This window comes from Macrosteles quadrilineatus, unplaced genomic scaffold, assembly GCF_028750875.1.
Source record: "Macrosteles quadrilineatus isolate MER2022 unplaced genomic scaffold, UCM_ALF_1.0 Scaffold_3__2_contigs__length_128488019, whole genome shotgun sequence".
NCBI lineage: Eukaryota > Metazoa > Arthropoda > Insecta > Hemiptera > Cicadellidae > Macrosteles > Macrosteles quadrilineatus.
In genome coordinates this window covers 107,816,581-107,841,418 of record NW_026542596.1, presented here as the reverse complement: position 1 = coordinate 107,841,418, position 24,838 = coordinate 107,816,581, and the positions used below count along the sequence as shown (strand labels likewise).

General features: G+C 31.4%; 1 protein-coding gene across 1 annotated transcript in view; it reads right to left on the bottom strand.

Moving 5' to 3' along the window:
* Window positions 1-17,492, bottom strand: part of LOC128988764 (agrin-like) — a 510,056-nt gene extending 492,564 nt beyond the window's left edge. The window contains exon 1 of the mRNA XM_054410381.1: window positions 17,390-17,492. The gene's annotated coding sequence lies outside the window, so the exon portion shown is untranslated. The remainder of the gene's footprint in view (window positions 1-17,389) is intronic.
* Between the last annotated feature and the right edge of the window lie 7,346 nt (window positions 17,493-24,838).

Below are 24,838 nucleotides of genomic sequence, written 5' to 3'. Positions count from 1 at the left end.
GGCTGTGATATAACAATTTTTTTTTTCATTTTCGATATTTATCATAATACAAACTTAAACAAAATTATGTAAAGAGATGTAAGAAAACGCTACAATGTTTAACACTTATTGTCAAGATAAAATAATGTATTTATTGCAGGAATCAATATAAAATAAATAAATATAAATAAATAAAATGAATAAATGGTAAATCAATAATATAAATTAAGTTTTTGTGTTATTAATAACATATATATTTAAGTGTAAGGTTTGAATTTTCTAACGTATTTAGTTAAAAATATATTATGCCATTTCCAGGCTTTGTCATCCTGTATATCACTTACTGTAACTCGATTCCAATAAATAAGGGATTAGCTACATTATAGTTATTTCATAGTATAGTATATCCATGTTTCATTATTTAATGGAAATTGTTTTTATGGTTCATATTTTACTATTTAGTTTCAAGTTTACCTGAACCCTTTATCAGTAACACCTGGGACTGTGGTATGGTGGTCAACCCACTAGGATATTTATAACGGCGATTTAGCCGCATTTTATGACCAGCTTAGTCCATTGCACTTACTCTATTTCTAAAAACGCTGTTGGTTATTGCCCTTAACTTTAAGGAAAATCATGTTGGAGTCAAATATTATTTTCTTCTGCGTAACTTTGCACAACATTCTCTACGTCATTAGGCAGTTGTATTGACAAACAAAACCGCGTTTATATGTAAGATAGCATTATCTTATACGTTACAACACAAGTTTTAGGACGAGTTTGTTAACGTTCGTTGCATTTTCGCCACTTAAAACGAAAGTCTTATTTGTGTAACTACGTGCCCATTTTACTACTTACTCTTGACGTAAAACGTAATGCAATATCTATGAATGTAAATTGTATTAAATATCAATTATCTATTATAAAAACAGGGACGCCACCTAGGAGCACATTTTACCCGGATATGAGTGTAGAATGGAGTGAGATGCTTATGTAGCTTTGTTCCTGTCTCAGATCAGCTGTTTCATTGGCCGGGATATATAAAGCCAGCTGGGCAGCTGGGTTAGGTTTCGTACCATCGAAAAGCTTATGACTTTCTCATAATCGAACCGGTGGCCTTTTGATTGTTGAATGTATCCAAATATTTACATTAAACATTGGAAAGCAGTTAACGAGCTCAGGTAAGGTACAGACCAATGTTTACAACAGGTTTCAAAACTAACCTTTATTACTATATACTTATTTATAAGATGTGTGTTTAGGTTATTAAGGATGTAGTGTGTTTAGGATGTTGCTATTAAGGCTATTGACAATAAATTTGAAGACTTTCAATATTTGTAGTTTTCTAAAACAGCAGAACTACATAAATTGTATGCATATACTAAAAATATTATTGATGTATCTTACGATAGGTAAAAAACACACATTTACGAATACTTGTTAGGGCGCAATTTTTTGTTACATATGTCAATTAAACCTTCCTATTTCTATTGGTATAATTCCTCATTAAGAAATGTTTTGTTGGGTTATTTTAGAGTCGACCTTAACACTAAGGATGACATTAAGCAAATGTTACAATTGTGGCAAAGACTTAAAGGGCAATGGCGGTGTTGTGCGGGCCGGCTTTGTCAAAACCTCATTTACTTCTCATTTGTGCATTAAGTTGAGGAAATGTTAAACTCATTTGCTGATATCTTTAGATTATGATATTTCTAACCTAATATTCATTTAACTATATCCTTAAAAATATTTTTCATAACCTAACGACTTTATTTGGTTTAAAAAGTTAACCAACCATAAACAGGAAGTGGAATCATTATGTTTGTACCAAATATTGTTAACCTCGTATGATTCCAATGTAATAGTCCAGAGAAAAACAATACACTATGTAATATTTTGAGTTAGTAGGGCCCCTACAAGCTTAAAATTAAAATCAAGCAATCTTCCATGGATTAAACAGGCCAAGATAAAGGCAAGTTGGCGGCCTCTGTTGGACCAATTATTGTAAAGGAACACGCGACTCTGAAAATCACGCTACTCTGTTTAACTTTGCTGTAAAAATAAACTGTTTGCCGATCGTGGGGTTTCCAGCAATAATGTAAAGAAATTTACTCAATAATACGTTTATAGATGTATTCTAAACGATGAAAAACATTTTGTTTACAAAGGTAGCAAAAGATTATTTTCTTGTTACTGGGACGTTTAATTTAAATCTTAAGAAACAAACATTATAAGTGGGATTTGCTTACGTACAGTAGTGTTCATGTGCTTATAGGGTACTGGAATTTTAATAGAAAGGCTGGTTTGACTCTAAGTAGGGTCCACCTTTCTCAGAACTTAAATCAAGTTTACTCATGTGTCACTAAACCTTCCATGAAACCGGTTCTAAGCTCATAATAGTATGTACTGTAATTGTAGTTTGAATATCCTCTAACGCATCTAGTATGTAACGGTGGAATACATGTGTTATATAACAGTCTGAGTAGTTTTGTGTGAAGTGAAGCCTAGCTCGGATTGAATCACTTTCCTAAAGCGTGCAAAGTCGAAAATCTGACCTCACCCACGACATGTCGTGTGCGGGTAGAGTCCTAGTTTGTTGTTTATAAGAATACCTGCCTTGAAAACGAATAGCTATATAGTTTTGAAGTTAATAAGTCCATTAAATAGGCTATTACAAATATTACAGTTTTAACAGAGATAACTTTCTACGACTTATTTGTTTTTGGTCCTTTTTTATGTTTCCTGAATGTAATATTATGTTTTAAAACGACTTTTACGTCGCAAAAGAGGATTATGTATCAAGAAATAGGAGCTCTGAGAACCTTTGCGATAATGTTGCATTAATAATTGTGAAACAGAAATAGTTTGTTCTAATCCTAATAATGAAAAGCACAATTTAAGTTAGTTTTGGGTATTACACGCAAACATTAGGCAAACAATTAGTTTGTGTATATATATATATATTTTAAGGCTTCAGAAAATAATAAGAAAACCCCAAATTATATTGTAGTATTTGCTTGCCCAGTCTTGAATGTTAAATACTGAGAAATACACTAAATAATTACGTGTTTACGGTAATATCTTAGAAACACTAGTATATTGATAAAAATTTAAAAATATTTAGGTAATTTTTATTGCTTATGTTGTTAGCATCTAAATCCACATCCAGAGCAATTTTAGCGGATTCGGAGCACTTACACTAAAAACATAGCCTACTTAGATACTTTATTCAGAAATGGCAACCATGCTAATGTAGGTATTTTAAGCCAAGTATGAATGGAGATGAGTGTAGAATGAGTGGCACAATCTTGTAGTTTTTTTTTAATGACTAATGACTTTCTAGCCGACATGTTCCTTAGACAAAGCTGTTAAATAATAGCCCATTACTAAGGGACCTATAGTTTATAGTGGAATCCTAACCACATTTTTGCCTCTTTTTTTAATGAATCGGCCTAATTATCAGGGTAGTACGACCATATACAATATAATACGGCGGGACGTCGTGTGCGTAGTACTCACTAGTGTGGAAGTTAATCGACACTAGACACCAGGGGGTATCGCATCTACATTATGTGTTCCTTATAAAAAATACCTCTCTTAGGTAGGAAATAATACGCCCAATCAATAAAATCTAAGTGAAAATATAATTTAATAATTATTATTTTGTTTCTATAGTAAATGGCAATTTAAAATAGAGAACATTAAATCCTATGTTCATTGGGAAAGTAAATACCACAAAGTGTAAGATGACCTAATATTACATCGCAATGTATCTATTAAAAATATTTCAACCTAGCTGTGTTAATACATACAATAAATCAAGTTTTAACACGGCAAACTATGTATGCAACTTTTTAGTGTTTTTTACTAAGTTCCAACCAACATTTCGGTGTAAAAGGCTGTACTGTTTTCACACTTTTCGGTATTCAGTTAAGAGCCGTAGTCAGATTCAGTTAGGTCAGATATGTACGACACACGTGAGAGCGTATTATTTATGACTTCTTCATGACCAAGTGAATATATGACGTGACCCAACTGTTGTACAAGTGACGGTCTACACGTCTTATACGACTCTTTCTATGTGACTGGTTGTGTAAACTTAAGTTACATTAAAATTCTGTTAGATATTTTATTTTACTGTTTTTTTCTTAGGTTGTAAATTATCATGCTTATTTTATTCGAAGACACAACTCATTGAAAGAATTTTCAAAATACTTCTCCAGTCCGGAGATGGTTCAACTTACTAGAGAATTTTATACATCTTAGATTAGATATGATTTGTTTGACGCCCACACCAAGTTCAAGTTGCGTATGAAATTCATTTGAGTGAATCGTGAGCGTTGGACAGATGAGATGATACCTTCATTTCTGGTTACGATTGACTAATTTTCTTTGCTAAGAACATTCATAAAGCGTAGATATAAAGGACAGCTGGGACCATTTTCTGATGGATTTACCTGCAGGCTAAGTTTAGGTTTTGAACCATCAAATAACAACTCGAATAACAATATCACTTGTCTAAAAGCTTTTTGTCATTGGAAGAAGTGTGCCCATGGTAACATATAGGATAGAAGTTCTGTAGTCAAAACTCAAGCTTAGACACGCCCCAATAAATTAAAAAGATGTACAAGTAAATATTTATCAAATTGAATGAAATGTTTAGTAGTTTCTAAAACCTAATTCTCTTTCACCCATACGTACTTTTTATATATTTAAAGGAACCAATAATAATAGTTTTTATCTATAAAATGAGTCTTATTACAATTTAATCTTTTCTGTGCAACATATTATGAAATTTAGCTACGCATTTGTTACTACGCAGTGTTGAGTATGGTGTAAATATTTGCTTAAAACGACTAAAAAGACAACAAAACATGGTGTAGCAAATAATATTTTTTAGAAAAAAATATTATTGAGAGTAACAAAACTAATTTTACGACAAAACAACTGGGAATAAGTGACCAATATAAAAATCACGAGTATTTTAACCTGTTACATAGAGACTTGGGAACAATGTATTTTGTTCTGACACGACATATCCTTTTTTTGCTATAACAAAGCCACAAAAGTTATTAAAATTGCAGATTTGTTATTCAATTCATGGCGTATCCGACTAAATATGCTGCTTTGACTGTTAAAACGGCATTACTCCGTCTTGATACGTACCTTACTTTACTGCCTGTGACCACGCAATGGTTATTAGGCTCGTGTATAATTTTATTTAATGGGTCCAATAACGAGACTACGAGTTTAGTATAATTCCAAACAGTTGACCAACGAAAATAAATTGTGTTGAATATCTAGATGAGAAAGTCAAAGGCTTGAGTGCATTGAGGGAGTTATCTCGCTTTTTAGCATACAGAGTAAAAGTGCAGGCGATTTGAATGCAAGTGCAAAGGTAACTAAATAACCAATTCCACCAAATTTAACAACAAAGTTGTACGGTACTCGTCACTTATGCACAAGTAACTGTGAGTATATTTTGATAGTTTAATGATATAGCTTGCTTAAAATTCAGAGAATGGCATTTAAAGTAGCTAGCAGTAAATTGTTCGAGCATCTTAAAAGCCCGGCTAAAGCTTTGTAAGAATTTGTGCAATTAATGCCTTGACGTGTAGATGAATTTTTAACTAAAAATAGTAAAATAATGAAAAAATATCATTTTTACAGTTATGCTCGTTATGGAAAGCTGAAATGCCGCAGCTATGAGTATCATTTTTCTTCAAACACGATACTAATGCAAGCCATGAACTTAATGTTATTGGTGGTCAAAAATATAACAAACTAGCTGTACCCACGGGCTACGCCCCGTCAACTTTATAAGTCAGCTTGTTCGCTTGGCTCAATCACGTCCTGGTTGAAGTTCGTTCGCTACGCTCACTCACCTTTAGGTGTGAGCACGTTCGCTGCGCTCACTTGCCTTTAGGTTAGCTCGTTCACTACGCTCACTCACATTTTGGTTGCAAATTAGTTGTTGTCATAAAATAAAAAAATAATAGTGCTGTACCCTGTTGGTAATCCTTGTAACTTTAATGCTATTGAACATCATAGAACAGAACGAATTTGTTTAATTGAAACAGCTGTTAAGATTCATTTATTCCATTTAAATATGAGTACTCATAAGGTTAACATGGTAAACTCCAGAGCCACTGGGGTGGAGCCCGAGAGTCCGATCAGAATAAAAACAACTTAGTTTTCCTATTTAATGCCTAAAGAATCGGTGTACCAAATTTTAGCCTCCTAGGTAAATGGGAAGTGGGAGAATTAGTGATGAGTGAGTGAGTGAGTGAGTCAGTCAGTGAGGGCTTTGCCTTTTATATATATAGATAGATAGAATTCTATAAGTAGCAGTAATTTTTGTTTTAAAAGGAGTAAAGCAACTTTTAGTTTTTCATTACTTTTACGTTTTCTAAACTACAATAATGTCAAGTTATGATCTTCAGGATCAAGTTTTTTGCCGAGCAGGACGCGCTTCTTCACTTAACTTTTAATTAAGTGCAGTTTATGATGCTTTAAATAAGCTCGCCTGAGCAACAAACCCCTACAACTAGTAATTTCATCTTAAATATTAAACTTTTTTTAGAATTAATTAATTAATTAAATTTATTAATTTCGTTATTTAAAACGTAAGATTATTTTAAAATGTTTTTACTTTTTTGGCCTCAGAATACCATTTATATCAGAATTTAACACTATATTTTACATACAGATTTATAATAACTATGGGCAAAATATTTTTCAATCAAAAAGCAACTAAACAAATTATCGAATAAAATAGTAATGAAAATAGTAATAGTAAAATTGTATTTATATTTCTTATGACTTTTTGATTTCTATAGTTATTTTTCATAATTATGTTCTCAATTCGTCAAGTCGCCACACACAATTATTTATTTTAATGTAAAATGATTACACAGTTTGTAAATTGATAAATGAAACAGTTTCCAAAAACTTAGGAGATCATAAATTATTATTTGATGCACTATTAAAAATTGTGGATATAAAAATTAGTTACTATAGTCTAAAATTCCATAGGCATATTTATTGAAACAATGGCATGGTTACATTTAGGAAGTGAATAAAAAATAATTCTGACAAGGTTCTTACAAACTTAATCGTCAAGACATAAGTCAGAACTGTTAATTGTCTCAGTCAAACTCGTGACCGAATCATTGATAAGTTTTACTGCTGCCGATCACGACATTTCTGACCTCCGATCGAGCTGTAACGTTGTTTCTTGGTGAAGTTATTTTACCAAAGTTTTTATGTTTAAAAATTGTTAATATTTAAGTTGGGAATTTTAATTATTTTTAACCTTAAGGTGCATTATTTTGTTCAAGACTGTAGTCAGTAAAATTAAAAATTTAAGTCTATTTTTATGTGTTATTTTAACAATCCAATGGCAGAAATTTCGAAACGTAACATATATCAACTACTACAACTACAATATCATGTTTGTATTATAATTGGTTACAAAATTTAATACTATTACATCTTTTACGGTGATAATGGCATTTTAGGAGATTAATGAAAGGTAGATGTAAATAGTGATATTGATCACAATAACTGATATATTTCTTTCTAAGGGAGAAAATGTTCTTGTGACAATGTAGTGCACCTAATATAAATAAATTTAAGTGCATCCTGAACCAAAAGAAAGTTTTAAAATGTGATATATGAGCTCTGAGAATATCTTTAAACATAAAGTAAGTGCAATGGACTAAGCTGGTCATAAAACGCGGGTAAATCGGTGTCATAAATATCTCAGAGTGCTGACCACCATACCACAGTCCCAGGTGTTACTGATAATGGGCTCAGGTAAACTTGAAACTTAGAAGTAAATTTACACTGTGAATTATAGATTAAAACTCGCTTAAAAACTGCTTATTTATACATTTTCTAGGACAAATGGTCTGTAACAGTTAACAATATTCATTATTAACATATCTGCATCAATGTTATTTCATACCTAAATATTCATTAAACACCACTACAGTAATCTGTTAAAGTCAAATCACACGGATACATTAGACTCCTAACATGTTTGGCCATTTTTTGATCACTCAAAAATTTTAGGCCTAAATCCATTTTTAAATAAACGGGGTTCTAAGTAATTGATGAAAATCATGTCAATTAATTAGGACAGGCTATTCGTAATATTATGTTTATGGCAACCTGTCATGTGTTTTTGCCTCGTTTGTTTTTCACTTCAATTTTTTACTATATTGTGTTTTTTTTATACGTAATGTGTTCCTATTCTCTCTCAAATTAACACCAAATTGGTACCAAAAGTAGTTGCTGTAAGCCATTTTTATATGATTTTCACCAAGCAATTTTTTTACACCGAAAATATTAATAATTAATTTTTTTTTGTGAAATCTTATGGTGATTTCATATACAATATTGAGTTAATAAATTTCTATAAACATGCAAAATTCTTATAAGGGAATTAAATGCCAAAATTATGACTTAGTAATATTCACCCTTTTAATATTATCAGAAAACTGGACACCTATAATTTTTAGTTATCAGTTAGTTATCAAAAGAGTAAAAGGTAGGCAAAATATTGTGTTATTTGTTGGTCGAATGTAAGAGACGAAGCTACTCTCTCTAATTAAAACCCAACGCATTGTAGCAACTCGTCTTGGCCTCAAAGTCGCATTCAAAACACTTCTTATCAGGCAAAGAGGTTTTATAATTACATTTTCCGTTTGGTTACTTTAAAACTAACCTCAACTTCTGTCCAATAGTATCAAACTAAGATTGTTTATGCCATATATTTTTATTATATACCTATGAAGTTAGTAAACTACCGTATTTGACAAATTATAAATATGAATATGATAAAATTTGTTTTATATTTCTTTGTTCTATAATGTTGGGTATTGGTGTTTCTACTGCAATGTCCTTAGACAGCCGTGATTAGCATTTTCTTTTTTTGTTTATTTGGTTACTATGATAGTAAAAATATGAATGTAAACTTAGTTAAAAAAAGTTTATACAAACTTAAACTCTTATTTTATTTAACTTATAAATGTATTAATTTTCATTTTAAGGGTCCCTTTAAAAAAAATGAAAATTTATAAAAATTGTTTTCATTAAATTTTTTTGTTGCTTAGTTACTCTAGTACACTTTTTAAACAATTTTAGTAATAAATATAGCATGAAAATATGTTTTTTGTTTATTTCTTGATCTAGTACGTAGGGCGTACACCCTTCACTCTATACCATGATTTAGGAATGATACTAGCGGAATACCCGTGCTTCGCTACGGAAACTTTCAGATTAGTTGAAACAGACGACAGCCTTCAGGTAGCAATTCAGCTACAGCCTGTTTCGCTAAAATCAATGTCATGTCAGCAGCTATTATAATGTCTCACCCGTTCCATAAAGTGTATATGCTCAGGGTGGTTGCTCATGACCAGACTGCATAAAGATTTAGGTAGGTGCTGCAAAGGTAGTAGCTGAACTTAAAGACAAACTTTTTTCTTTAGTCTCACTAAACTTTTATTCATACAAGTATTAGAATACAAGTAAATTTGGCTTATTTTTATATTCGGGTAGATGGCCCCCTGAAAGTAAAGCAGGTAACCAACAATAACTTGAACTAATCCACCTTAAAATCCGGTAATTGGTCACATTTTTACCTTAGTTTTTTGTTTGGCCTTGTTAAACGTACATAACATAAATTTAACAAAGCATTTGGTCGTTATATGTGACAGTGTCTATACGTTCGTATTTTAGTATTCAAGTAGAAAACGTATGGAATGGTTATTGGAAGGTATTAGGCTCGGCAGACCTACACGTCCGCATGTGAGGTCGAATTTATGACTCCTTCATGACCAAGTGAATATGCTATTTGGCCTAATAGGTTTATAAGTAGTGAAAAATGTATGTTGACAAAATTTGTTTTTAATTAGCATTGTTCATATGTGCTTGTTTTCAATTTGTGGTTATATTGTTATATTGTGTTGAAATATTTAATTAATTACTTTTGTATACATACCAAAAGATTTGTTTCAAATGAATCTTAATTTCTAGTTGTTACCTAGAAGTGACTGTTCTTTTAGTTGGAGTAGAGGACTTCTGTCCAAAGTTCCCATATTCAATTTCCAGTTCTTTAGCTATGTGATAGATCCCACACCCATCGAATTTGGAGCTGTAGCCGAAATAGGAAACCAGAAAAAGAAAAGGTTTCTTAAAGGATATTAACTTTCTTTTTATTGCATAACTACCTTCATAAAAGCCGTAAGGTAATTAAATTTAATCGAAACTAGTATTATAAGCAACGAAGTCTTACTTAAACTTTAATTTAGCTCTAAATATTCAACCGAACATTATATAAATACCTCCGCCGCAGCAAACCTGCAGACTAAGCGAATTTCCATTTATAAAAAACGTACCTTTTACCGCGTAATGAGCTTTTATTTTTATAAATTCGAGGCGCTGCTAAAAGGTACACTTAGCCAAAGACTTTAATCCGTCTTAAATATACCAGGGAGTAATACTTACCTCGGTTTATGGACTTTTGTGTTGCACATAATAAAATACTGTATGAAATTAAGCATTATGGAACCTATAACATCTTTGTTTAAACCGGAGTCATCGTGGAACCGTTTATGATTGCGTTCTGTCCTTAATACAAAACTTTAGTTAACTATCATGAATCACGCCAGGTGTATTAAACCCCAATTGTAACATATACTCATTACTTATAACATAAAACTTAATCAAATTATAAACACATCTGCCTTAAATTAGTTGTGATGAATGCCATCAGTTGGTTTAGCATAGATGCAATGCATTTAATAACAAATTTGAATTATAAATTAATGCTAGATAGGTATGTTTAGATTTTGTATTGTTTCAAAATATTTCCCTACACAAGCTTGGTTTTAGTTTTGTCAGCGTTGCAAGAATATAGTTTTTTTTTTCGTTTTACAATAATATAATTCGTTTTATGTTTTAAAAAGTATACTTAAAAGTAAATTTATATAAAGAGTATTTTAAATAAAAAATTTCATAATTATTAAACTTAATAATTCTTGTTGGACTTAATTCTTTGATTTTAAGTTGAATATAAGACTTCAAACACGAAGCTTTATGCAATCAGGTATTGTTCAGTGGCGTGGAATGCCGCAAGGAAAAGTAATTAAATTTATGTATAAAGAGTCGATTAACTTTATTAAGGGTGTTTATTCTGCTCGGAAAGGCTTGTAAAATGTATCAGCCTCATAAACCCAGCTTAATTAAAACTCAAGTAAATGAGTGCGCACTTTCTTTGCTCAGCACTATAATTTTTAATAACGCTCATAAAATAAGTACCTTTCAAAATCTTCCAATTTCAAATTAGCTCTATACCTTAAAGTTGTTTTTAAGGTAGTCAAATCTTAACACAAATTTAAGAGAACATTTTGATTTGTGTCATTGAATATAATATATATTTAATATTACAGTTTTATAATGGTTTAAAGTGTTTTTGCGGTAGTCAAATCGTGTCACAAATTTAAGAGAAGATTTTGTTTTGTGTCAATGAATATAATATGTATTCCATATTTCCGGTTTATTTTATAAAGTATATTTTTATTATTTACAAGGAATACATTTTCTTTTATTGAATGTGCCCATATAATTACAAAAATATGGGCACATTATTCCTTGTGGTATTGGTAAAAATGTATTCACCATATTATTAACTATTCAATCCATTAGACTGTAATTAAAATATATTTTAATTAATATTAAAAGTTATAAATTGTAACTTTAAATTGTAAATTATTAATAAAGGGAGTCGAAACTGCCATCCCTCAATTCCTTTAAATTGCACACTCTAATTTCTTTCGATTGGCTTGGTATTGGAGCCTATGCATGAAGGAGAAATAAATTGGTTTTGAAAATTCGCTATAAAACAATTTTCTTAACAAAACAATCAAACAAACAAATCTCTCCAGGCTGATCATTGTTAATACACCACTAAAAATATGTTTTGCGAATATTCCGATTTTGAATTTAATTTGTCAACAAAATATATAATTAATGTCACAGATACGTTTATTAGATATCCCTTTTACATTTAAAGCACGTGCAAGCAAAATAGCCTTTCAGGTTTAAACAATTACAAACCTCAAAGATGATGAATTCTACATGATTAATGAATGCTAACCTGTTTATAAAATGTTAAAGTTCCCAATGTATTATTTTATCTCGGTAGGTTTAGGCATAGGGTTAGGTTACCGATAAAAAAGGGTGTTAAAAATGTATTGTTTAATTATATTCAATGTATTGTTTTAAAACCAATACAACACCCAGATTGTGATTTTGGTATAAAAATAAAAGTATAAAAAGACCATCTAAAAATGAATACAATCGAACTTAATCCTTTGATGAACAGCTATGGAATAGTTCCGAGAACAATAAATTAATTTTAGCCTCCACAAACGCAATGTAATTTAATCCAATCAAATCATCCAACAGTCTATTTCCAATAATTGTGTTTTAAATCTTATAGCCTTAAAACAACTTTAATTTAAAATTTATTCTGCGTTAATTTATTTCTCCTGAATTTCCTTATTCAATCAAAAAATATGTGTCCAATCTAGCGGTTATATTTAATTGCTGGTCAACATATAATTCGAAATATGTCAATGTTATTTAATATCTTTGTATTTATACGTTGTTGAACGTATATGAGGTAAAGAATAATAAATATTTTTAACCTAGTTAAAGTAGCTTTTTTCATAAACCAAATAATGTACAATATAAGGTGGTCCGTGAAAATCTAGCTACAAGATTAATGTAAAACATTTTTAAAAGTTTCAGAGACTATTTAATAACTTTTGTACACTAGCAAAGTAACTTTTTGGCCACCCTGCCTTACTACCTTTTACATTTGAGGAGAGCGAACTGGTCTAGTGGTAGAGACTTCGGTTGTCGAAGTCCCAGGTTCAAATCCCTCAAATTAACAACAAATAAAAACGACCTATTACATTTAATGTTCATAGCTAACAGGTTCACCTTAATCTCTAATCTGAACGGGTAGATGTGCCTTAAATCATAGTTTTTTTTATGATTCAGTTAAAAAAAAACTAACCCACCATTTAGTTCATTTAATACTATTTTCTTTTTTCTATTTGCTTTAAACTAACCACTGTTCTTCATCGATGAATGTAACATTAATGAAAAGTGTAAGTAAATATTTAAAAAAATGTACTAAGCAAGTTAATCTGCAAATTTTAAATAGCCGTTGTATGAGTAATTGTGTTGAGTAGTTGTTTTTTTTTTCTGATGAATAGTGTTCTAAATTGTTTTTGTACTCAAAGACTTTTGTAGTAGGAATGACATTCAACTTGTTCTAACAATAATTTTAGTTTTTGACAATTTACACTTATATTTGTTAATAGATACTGAAAGCTTATGATAGAACATAATTTTACTAACACCCAATAAGGGTAAAAGATAAGAACTTTGAACATTGTCAAATAGTAATATTGTACAATAACAAATGTTTAGCTACGAAACCCTGTGAAGTTTACTCTTATTTTTTCTTTTCAACTCAGCTGATTATGTTAGAATTTAAATATATGGTCAAAATAGTTAATCAGGTAGACTGTGTATGCCAAATTGACAATCTCCCGACTGATTAGTTGCAGTTAATTTTTTTACTGAAATTCACATTGTGCATGATTTACCTAAATAATTATAATTAATCTTTAATCATATAGATACATTATCCAAATAATCAGATAAGTTTTAAGCAATTTAATCTGTGCCCCCAAATCGTTCCATATACTTAGATGAATCGATGCCTATTGTGGTATAAATTTGCAACATCCGTTTTAGCTATCAGCTGATAGCCAATAAACAATGGTTTAATTACACCTCATGTATTTTCATTGCACATCTTTTATCGCATGGACTATAAGTATCAATTTCAACATTTCCCTATTTAGCTGTGTTTTATACCTTTGCGATAAGCTTTTAATAGTTTTTCATGGTTAGAAAAAAAAAATTGAAATAAAATCGAGATGTAAATGTTTTGTTACGATGTTTTATTTTATATTTTGAAGTAATTGTTGTGACTTATCCACATTTTTGGTAATTTGGTTATCTTTGACCACTGAAATAACACTTTCATTGGCTTTAAAAAGTTTATTAAACATTACTTCTTATTGTAAAACTTACGATGTCTCATTATTATTGTTTGGTAATAAAACATATAACTCTCATGGCGCGTTAACTCCCTGTATGTAAACAACCATGTTTTGTTTCTTGGAGGGGTTGTGTGATTCACAGTAAAGCCGCATTACACACACATACACACTTAGACACACTTTAATAATTTTAACTGAAATGACAACCATACGAAAGTAGGTATTTTAAGCCAAGTATGAATGGAGATGAGGTAGGATGAGTGGCGCGATCTTGTAGTCTTTATTGACTAAGGCCGACATGTTCCTTAGACAGGAATGTTAATTAATAGCCCATACAGATATAGGCAAATGGTGATATGGGGCATACAAACTCGGAGCAAAAGATACGCAGTTTTACTAAATATGTGACTTAATTCCTAAGTTAAAGAATTTTTTCTCGAACTACCACTTGTTTGTCCTAGGACGCTAGACACGAACCTGGGATTGTTTTTCACATTACTTCAGGCTAGACCTAGGGGTTACGGCATTATCACTGAGATAAAATCCATTGGTGACTTGACGGGGATCGAACCCGGGACCTCAGGGACTGAAGTCCCGCGCTCTAACCACTACGCCAGCTCGCTCCCCCGAATTACCAATTAGAACTACTACAAAATAATATTCCTCTATCCTAGAAGAGTTTCATATTTTCGCTTGCATAAGTAAGCAGATTATATATTCTCAACACACAACTTTTTAGATAAATCGTTTATTGTCACACTTACCTATGATCCAATCAATCCAAATTGCATTTGTTTAGAAAATTTTACAAAATGTGATTTTTATAGTCGATCACTGCTTTCAATCAAAACTAATTCACACGAATGATATCTTTGTAGAAAAACAAAAGTCAACCAGTAAAGACACTATGATTAATTTAAAACTTGAATGAATGTTTTTGGTCAATAGTGTACCGTTTTACTTTAAAATGTCTTTTCAAACCCGTACAAACTTTTGAGTGTTCTTGGATAGTTGTATTCACACAGAAATTTAACTATGCAGGTTTTGGTTCATGTAAATAATTAATAGTCTTTTAGATTTAATTCCCATTTATTGAATTTTTCCTCACTGGTAGTTGAACCCTAAAAACGAAAGATATTTTTAGTTGCCTGAAGGGCCAAATTATATTCTTACATAAAGCTGAAAATGATTAAATAAAAAGACCACTGCCTGCCTGCACTCTCCGTACTCACGACAATGAATAGGATAAAATTATAAAAATTATAGCTAGGACTCACCCACAAAGGGGAATATGTGCACTAAGCAATTTCACATTATAAAAGACTACTACACTGACCAAATGAGACCGGGCCACGTGGTTCGATCCCTTGTATAACCTTGGTTGTGACGTAGGCACTCTGATTATCTTTACATAGGATCGAACTATGAAGAGCCAATACAGAGAGCTCACAGTGGTTGCAGGTACATCAAGATTTGACAAAACTAATAAGTTTACTGCTTTACTAAATGGCAAAACTTTAAAATATAAAATTCGTAAAATCTTTACAATAGTACAAAACATTCTTTGTCTGTATCGATGTTTCGTATTTTAATCAGCATGCATCAGAAGCCAGAGTAAGCCTCTATAACTGGGTCGGGTTATTAAGAGGGTTTAGCCCAGGACATAACCACGGATCGATGGCCAAACCACGTGGCCTCCTACACTAATAGCTCGGCATTACATAAACTATCTAACTGTGCTATCAGTTATTGGCTTGATTGACATTGCAAACATAGCACTTACATTCGGTAAAATATATATATGTAGTTAATTATTTAGACACACATTTAAATTAAGTTAGTTATTTAGAAATACTGTGACAGGTAAAAAAGATTATTTTTTAAAGGTTGTCATGTTATAAAAATTGTCTTTAAGTGGTTAAACAAATTATATAAATTAGCCATGTAAGTAAAACTACTTATGAAATGTAGGGAAATGTTGATATGCTTTTAGTAGTATTTAACTATTACTCTGTTACAAAGAAATATGTTTTAAATTGACTTTACTTGTCGATCACAATACATTATTTTGTTTAAATTTTCTTTTAACTCTTTCATATACATGTTGAAAAATGTCAAAGATTTGTGATTTTCATAATGGGACCTGCATTAAAATTGTTCGAACTACGAAAATATTGGATCACAACGCATCAGATTGTTTATGCCTTATGTTGTGAATAATATTCGTTTGTGTGAATAATATACATTGCAAATAAACCTTAAACAGTGTACATGAGAAATAATAACAATGGCGTTGTAATCGATGATTACTATTCATTGCTATTGATTACCACTACAAAGTAATTTCATTGATCATTGAAATTGAAATTGATCATTGAATTCATTGATTTCATTATCATGTTTCGACAAGCTGGTGGCGGTAAAACATAACGATTTGCTGTTTATATAAAATTATATTTAGTGTAAATTGAGTTTGTATTGTGCGGATTTATTTGTCCCACACAGTAAAACAATAGACCAACATTTGATACATAGCCTGTCTTCAGCGGATTATATAATAATAAGCTCGATAGTTAAGATTTTATGTTATTGTTAAAATTTTAAAGTAGCTTAGGCTTCATTTATATAGGCAACCATCTATACTTGCTACAACCCACTTTATAGTTAAATGTGTAAATAACACTGTATACAACAAACGTTAAGCATTAATACTATTCTACAACTATGTTTGATATATATTGGGCTTGAAACACTCTGATTTGTTGTTGTCACGCATTCCCTAGACACGTATTCACAATCGGTATAGGGATGGGTTATTCTTTGTCATAGAGTTAGCTTATACAATTTGCAATAGTTGTTTGATTGGCTTATTGCAATACGTAATAATAATGCAGTTAGGGTGGATCTTAAACGAAGTACACGTGGGATGCTACAATAGAATGGATGCTATATTATATTTGCATATTATTATGACCAATATATTATTTGGTAGCCGGCACATGTAGAAAAATGTAAAAGAGTTTGACCGATGAGTTTCCTGGGGTTCTTTGTTACATAAAGACACTGGTGTTAAGACCGGTGATAAATTAGTGAGATTAATAATGACCAAAGCAACATACCAATAATTTGTGGTCACACCATAATATACGAATAAAATACTAACATAACCTTATTTGCAATCATTTTATATATCCATTACCAGTAATTTTTACTGGTTTAATATTTCCCAATAGTTTATATTCATATTTCTCAACTCTCACCTCAAAATACCACTAACACTGACAGTAGTACCGTAAACACATTATTCACGATAGCACGTTAGAAACAACGCGGCGCACAGCGACACGACGCGCCACCATCGACACTCACCGGTCGACTGACGCGACGCTCGGCAGAGAGCAGTGTCGGCGTAGCGACGCCTCAGTACTGCCAACTCTCCGCGATAAACAGCTGATACCGGCTCAGCGTCTGCACATTGTTGTAGGTCTTGGACTTTGGGCTTGTTTACTTTACATCACTCGGTAAATTGATAACGCATGCTTTACAAATTTGTGTTAAACTTGATATACTTAAGGTGTTGAGTATTTTAAGAGATTTCTACGTGTATCTAAGGTATTATTAACTCAATTTGACAAAATTCTGTTACCTGCTCTAACCCTTTTTAATTCAACTGAATATATTAGTTAAGTTAGTACTGTAATGGTTTAATTTGATAATTAGTTTAAATATGAAATATTGATGTTTATGGGAAACTATGAATATGAAGTAACTAGCCATTCCTACGGTAATAAAAGGTTGGTGGCAGTAAAATTAGTTTTACACATCGATTCGGACAAAATAAACTGCAAAACATCAACTGTTTAAAGTAGCGATGCCAATCTTTCATTTTAAACTATAAATCAGGTATGAACGGTCAGAAATTATAGATCTGCTTTATAATCTATGGAAGTAATGGAAATAACATAACTATACCACCTAACCTAAACTCACCTACATACATTTATGTTTATTTCAGGTTCTTGTTTAATTTCCTCCAACGAAATTACAAAACTCAATACAAATCATATTTTTTTATATAATACAGTATAATTGAGGACCTAAAGAATGTTATATGTCAAACCTATATAGAAAATATATTAATTAAAAAGAAAAACATTTTAAATAATACTTGCCTTCAGATTTAAAGAGTTTTGGTCTTAAGACGACATTCTTTACCGCTGGTAGGATTTGAAAATGTTTTTCAATAACGTAATAGTATATTACGTTACTAGTCCTGAAAATAAGTGTTTACCGGACGAGTGTGGTCGTTCCCGTGCGAGACGAAGTCGAGTACGGGATTACCGTACGAGTCCGGTACACATATTTTGGACGAGTTACGTACGATAGTTTACGCCATACTACTAAATCCGTACAAATCCTTATATATTTCCATTAACTAAAGGACTATAAATCACTAGTCATAACCTCTAAGAGAGGTTATGTTTTTGTTTATAACCACTCACTGCCACCTAAATACAGTATAATCAGCTGATTGGTGTCCGGCAAAACCCATTGCAGCACAGTAGTACGCAATGAAACCCCATTTGAATAAGCTGGCGGCAAACAGCTTTTTTCTGGACTAAATCCTTGCGTGGGAAGTTCGTCAAAATAATGTAGTGTGGCGTAAAATATGTTTTTTACTATCTGAAAATATGCCGAAGTGTATTTAAGGTTAAATAGACCTAAATATAGTAAAATTATGCTACAAAAAACTATTTATTAGTCAATCGTCAAGAAGAACTTAAGAGAGCCGCCAACCTCAAAAAAGCACCAGTAATATTGAGTAAAATAAAATGTTTAATAAAAAAGAAACAATATTTAATGAACTTTTAATTTCACGAATCATATAATCAATAGTTCATTAAATATTGGTGATGTTTTTATTTAAAATTTTAGTTTTTTGTCAATAATTTTAAGAGCTATTCTTAGGGCTTTCAATTATATTGTAACAACACACTGATAACATTTATATTGTGGATTTATTTAAAATCCCTTACATACAGTATATATACAGTAGGTTAAACCATTTAAGAAGAAACTATGAATAGACTTATTACAATTAAATTTAGGTAAAAAAAACTTATAAATAAATAACATAGGCAGTTAAAATCGTCTCATAAATTCAGTCTACAACCCCTATTTACAAAACAACACCCTGTGACAATACTACAACATTGAGATGTAGTTGTGGCAAAGGTACTACAGCGTGTTTGTAAACAGTACAATAGCAAGCTACACTTTCACCTCAACAAACATTTGGCAAGATACAGCATGCGTTAATGTATGCGAAGAAGTTTAATATTATCTTTCCTGACAATTGGTTTATAACTAGTACTAAATAATTGGTCACTTTTACTTGAATGAAAAGTGACTTCCAAATATCAAAGAGGGATTTGAAATAAAAGTAGTAAAGGGAACCTCCACGTGTTCATACCTAATTATTTTGATTTTAAATATAAAAAATTAGATGTAACTTTGTATGGCATTAGTCAAACTTGTGAACTAAAAGGAATAAAATTTGTATCTCATTGATCTGAAAAAATTGAAATTTTAATAATAATGCAGTTGGAAAAAATACAATACTAAGCATCTTAAAAGTTTTGGTCATAATACTAATTAAAAAAGTATGATTATTACAAAAATAAAATATAACTCATAAATGAGAATGATCCACATTTTATAATACAGTAAAAGCATTAAATAATAAAACATTACATTGAGTTTCATTAATCTTAGAAAGTTTTCGAAATTTTTCTTTGGTACATAAAACAAAACGCTTTTTTAAATCTGAGAATTCTTATCGTCTCAACTCTTTATTAATTAATTCTCATTGGACCATATCTAAGTATAATTTCCATTGTTGGTGAAATGAAATACTTGAGTGAAAAGTGGTCTAGGGATTGTGTGTGAACGTGACAAACTAGAAGGCAGCCTTCCCAGCCTGCAGGGCGTTGTTATACATAGGGTGGGAGGGGTGGGATGTTGGCAGGGGTGAAGTTATCATACAATATTTTCAATGTAATTTACTGTGTAGTTACTGTATGTGATTGGTGGCACATTTCACCTTTTGTAATGGTAAGTGTAACCATTACATCACAATAACACTCATACAATAATAAAACTAATATAACCGAAACTATTTTTCTTGCAGCGTAGGACTTTAAATAAAAATAAATTAAAAATAATCTTTACCAAGAACCTGTAAGATACCTATTCAGTGAAAAATAGTTTCGTTTACTATGTTTTTAATTTCAACTGAAACCTCTTTTGTAATTAATATTCCAAAAAGGAATACTAAAGAAATATACGCATTGAGGAGATTTAGACATTTTACTTATAAATTTTGTTTCAAAATTTTAAAGCCCAACAGAATGAATACGGAGAAAACATTATTTATATTTTGTGAGTTTGCGTTTACTTAAAACCTTGAATTTGGCAGTCCACAATGGACTTTGAGCCTAGACATGAAGCCTATCAATCAAAAATGGGAGGGAGAATGTGCATCGGAAGAAAGAATATTAAGGAATGTCATCGGGATTTGAACCCAAGACGTCGCTCCTTGGTTTCTCAGTCATCGTCCTATTTACTGAGCTACTGAGGAACCAATTTATACACAACAAACACAAAAGTGAAATCAAAACATTGACAGACATCTGATTTTGCTAAATATCTTACTTTGAAATTGTAAAATAAATATTTGCAAAATAAAAGATATATTTAAGTTTACTATTAACGTTGGAATGTGTGATAAGTGGGGAAATTTTAACTTCTTGTGTAAAGAGAGACCTCTCATCGTAGTTTACAGTACAATAATAACTGTTTTAATATGATAAAGATTGTGCCCCAAGGTCTTAAATTAATAAGATAATATAGGGATTGTTATGGTTAGCTAATTTATTAACACCACCACAACAAATCTACGATTATTTTATTCTAATTAAAATCCAAATACTGTAATTTGTATTCAAGGAAATGTTTATTATTTTCCTTCCACCAGAACAATCGCAATAAGCTTCATTAATTTTATTGAATTATTGATGGCACTATAATGCATTTATATTAACAAATTCATTGGTTTATAAATATTGTAACTTTGATTAGTTATGGCTTACATAAGTAATACTTTATTTTATATTAAAGTTTGAATTATTAAATTATTTTGGAAATACAACTAATTAAAACCACAAAGGAACATGTTCAATTATTACTTTTATACATTTTGAAATAATGTTCACGGCAAAGATAGGTTACACAGACAACCCCAAAATTAGGGGTGAGAAACCAAGGTGTTGTTTAATTGGCTGAGAAGTGGTTGAACCTGCTTTGGCTGAGGAACTTGTTTCTCCTTGCATAATAAGTTCTAGTTCATTTATATTGTAACCAAAATAAAATATAAATTGGAAATCATAACAATTAATTTGTTGTAATAGTGTTTAACAGTTGTATATAGCCCTATTAAACAATTTATGTAAAGTTTATTTAATTAAACGTATTAGAATTAGAGCTTTTCAGAAATGTAATTTTTACATGTGACTCTTTTTGAAAGGTCGTTAGTACTGTACGTAATATGGTTTTTAATCCATTACTTACGTTACGTAAAATTAATGTTGGGTTATCCTATGTTCTACGAGCTATGTATGTTTGTCTAACACACGTTAGTCTATGTTTACAATGAATAGCTAAAATGTATAGGTGATTTACTTAGCTATGGCCTTCATAAACTTTAAAAACCAATATTGCATTAAATAATGAACATGGTTGTTTTAACACACAAATAACACACCAACTCATATTAAAACATCTCACATAATTATTATGTCGCCACATTTAAACTCTGTAAAATACCAACACAGAATAAACCATAGGACAGCTTTCCGTGAAGATATTCGACACAGAGACAATTTTCGGATAAGATACATATCTGTTTTACTTAAAATTTTGGGCCAACTCAATGGTTGGTTCCGTATCACTAGGCCGTGGTTTCAACACGTATACTAGCAAATCTAATTTTGATTGGTATTTGTAAATTGACTGAGACCGTGACGCGATATTTTTAAATTGACTGAGACCGTTTCGTCGTCCTGTAACCCAGCTCAGGAGGTAAGGACAGTGGATGTTTATAGGCATGATCTGTGGATGCGATACTCCCTGGTGTGGATTAACTTCCACACTACGACTATCCTAATAATTAGACCAATTCGTATATTATAAGGCAATAACGTGTCGTTGATTCCACTATAACGGGGGGAAGGGTGTTGAAGTTCCCTTCAACATGTCGGCCTTAGTTAGTAACAAGACTACAAAATTGTGCCACTCATCCTACGCTGGGAGTGAGCTGGTCTAGTGGTTAGAGCGCGGTACTTTGGTCCAAGAGGTCCCGGGTTCAAACTTCAAACCCCGCCAAAACACCAATAAGTGTTATCTAAGTGATAATGCCGCAACCCCTAGGTCTAGCCTGAAGTTATGTGAAAAACAATCCCAGGCTTGTGCCAAGCATCATAGGACAAAAAACTCACCCTACACTCATCTCAAATTATAATTGGAGTCTGAAGTATAAAAAAGCGTGAAACAAAGTTAGAACAGACGACCTCCACTTTATCCACTAAGCCAACTTTGCTACGGAACTGTACAGAAAGTTAATGAATAATACTTATAATAAGTCAAGTATCAGAGTATTACAGTCAATATTTTCCCAGTAACAGTTTTGGAGGTAAGATTATCACTTGTAACTCCAAGGATCCCAAATGTATGCAGAATACACAAAGGAGTTGTCGCTGTGTTTTGCTGCTTGGCTTTGTTCCTCTTCCTCTCTCCAGGCGATTTTGCTACACGTAGAGAGCTTCTTGCCGATCTGTAATTGTCTAAGTTCACTGTCTTAGATCACCTTCAAACAATAATGGTTCACACTGTGTTTGTCAATGTTGCAATCAGTGATTCTAACTTCTGTGTAGTTATCGAGGTATTTAAATAAAATCAAATTATTGGTATTGTTTAGTTACATCCCATAACTGTAAATTTAGCTTCTTGGATATTATTTTGGGTAAGTTAAAACTTAATGGTTCTCCAAGTTTTGGTAATTAATACAATTCAATCAATTATAGGCTGGCTCTTGAAGTTTTGATACCATTGAGGTAGGACTTATAATTTGATACAAAACGTGTGCTTTTTTATCATTATGATTTGTAAACGTCTGGATTTTCGTAATTTTCATGTGAATGATAATACAATTAAAAGATACATATAAAATAATTCATAAATAAAAAACTTTTTTAAACAAAACGTTTTTAAACGCCCTAAAAAGTAGAAAATAATTTACAAATAATTTATAAATATGTTGAGAGAGTATAAATACTTGTACGATTTAAAACGAAAAACGTTGGGTGCATGCAATTAATTGATAATAATACATTAGTTCAGTAGGTGAAGGTAATTGTAAACTATCTATTGCATGCACCCCACGTTTTTCGTTTTAAATCGTACAAGTATTTATACTCTCCCAACATATTTATAAATTATTTGTAAATTATTTTCTACTTTTTAGGGCGTTTAAAAACGTTTTGTTTAAAAAAGTTTTTTATTTATAAATTATTTTATACTTTTTAGTTTTAATGTGTGTGCATGTTAAATCTATTTCAAGCGTCTATATCAGATTAAGACAGAGGCATGTGGGAAATCTAAGGTGTATTTGAGTTTCTTTGCATATAATTATGTATTAGATTGAATGTATGGCCTACCTACTAACTATAAATGTATCAATCTATTTGATTTATTGTTTACTTTATAGAATACTAGCTGGCCCGACAGACGTCGTCCTGTCCTAGTGTGGATTTATGTCAAATGCTCGTTCATTTTCAAGATGAGTTCGTTCGCATGGCTCAATCATGTCCTGGTTAAAGTTCGTTCGCTACGCTCACTCACCTTTAGGTTGGAGCTCGTTCGCTGCGCTCACTTGCCTTCAGGTTAGCTCGTTCGCTACGCTAACTCGCCACCAGGTTGAAGTTCGTTCGCTACGCTCACTCACCGTTTGGTTGCAAGTTAGCTGTTCTCATAAATTAAAAAAAAAATATAGTGCTGCACCCTGTTGGTAAACCTATTAACTTTTTAATGCTATTGAACATCACAGAATCAGATAGTTTAGTTGAACCAGCTGTTAAGATTCTTTAATTCCATTTAAATATGAGTACTCATAAGGTTAACATGGGAAACTCCAGAGTCACTGGGGCGGAGCACTTTTGACTGATCTGCACCAAACTTCACACAAACCATCCTTGAGTAATGCTTAATAATTCCTGAAAGTTTCATTACAATCTGTCGAGCGGTTTTGGAGTCCATAAAGGACAAACATACAAATATACAAACATACATTGGATTTCATATATATAGACTAAATAAATAACAAATGACATTATTAACAAACTCCTTTATATCTGCAATCAGATTGTTTATCTTTATTTTGAAATGTTTGTTTGTATAAAGAATCTCTTGGGAGCAGAACCTGTACCTCTTAACCTCTGCTTTTTGAACTGTCAAATTTAAGTATTTACAGCTGACTTAAATTAGTTGATATATTTACATTCTTTCAAAATGTAAACATGAAAAATTTGGAAGCCCATGGGGCGTAGCCCAAGGGAAATATGAAAATTTAATGATATAATATCGCATTGTCATGC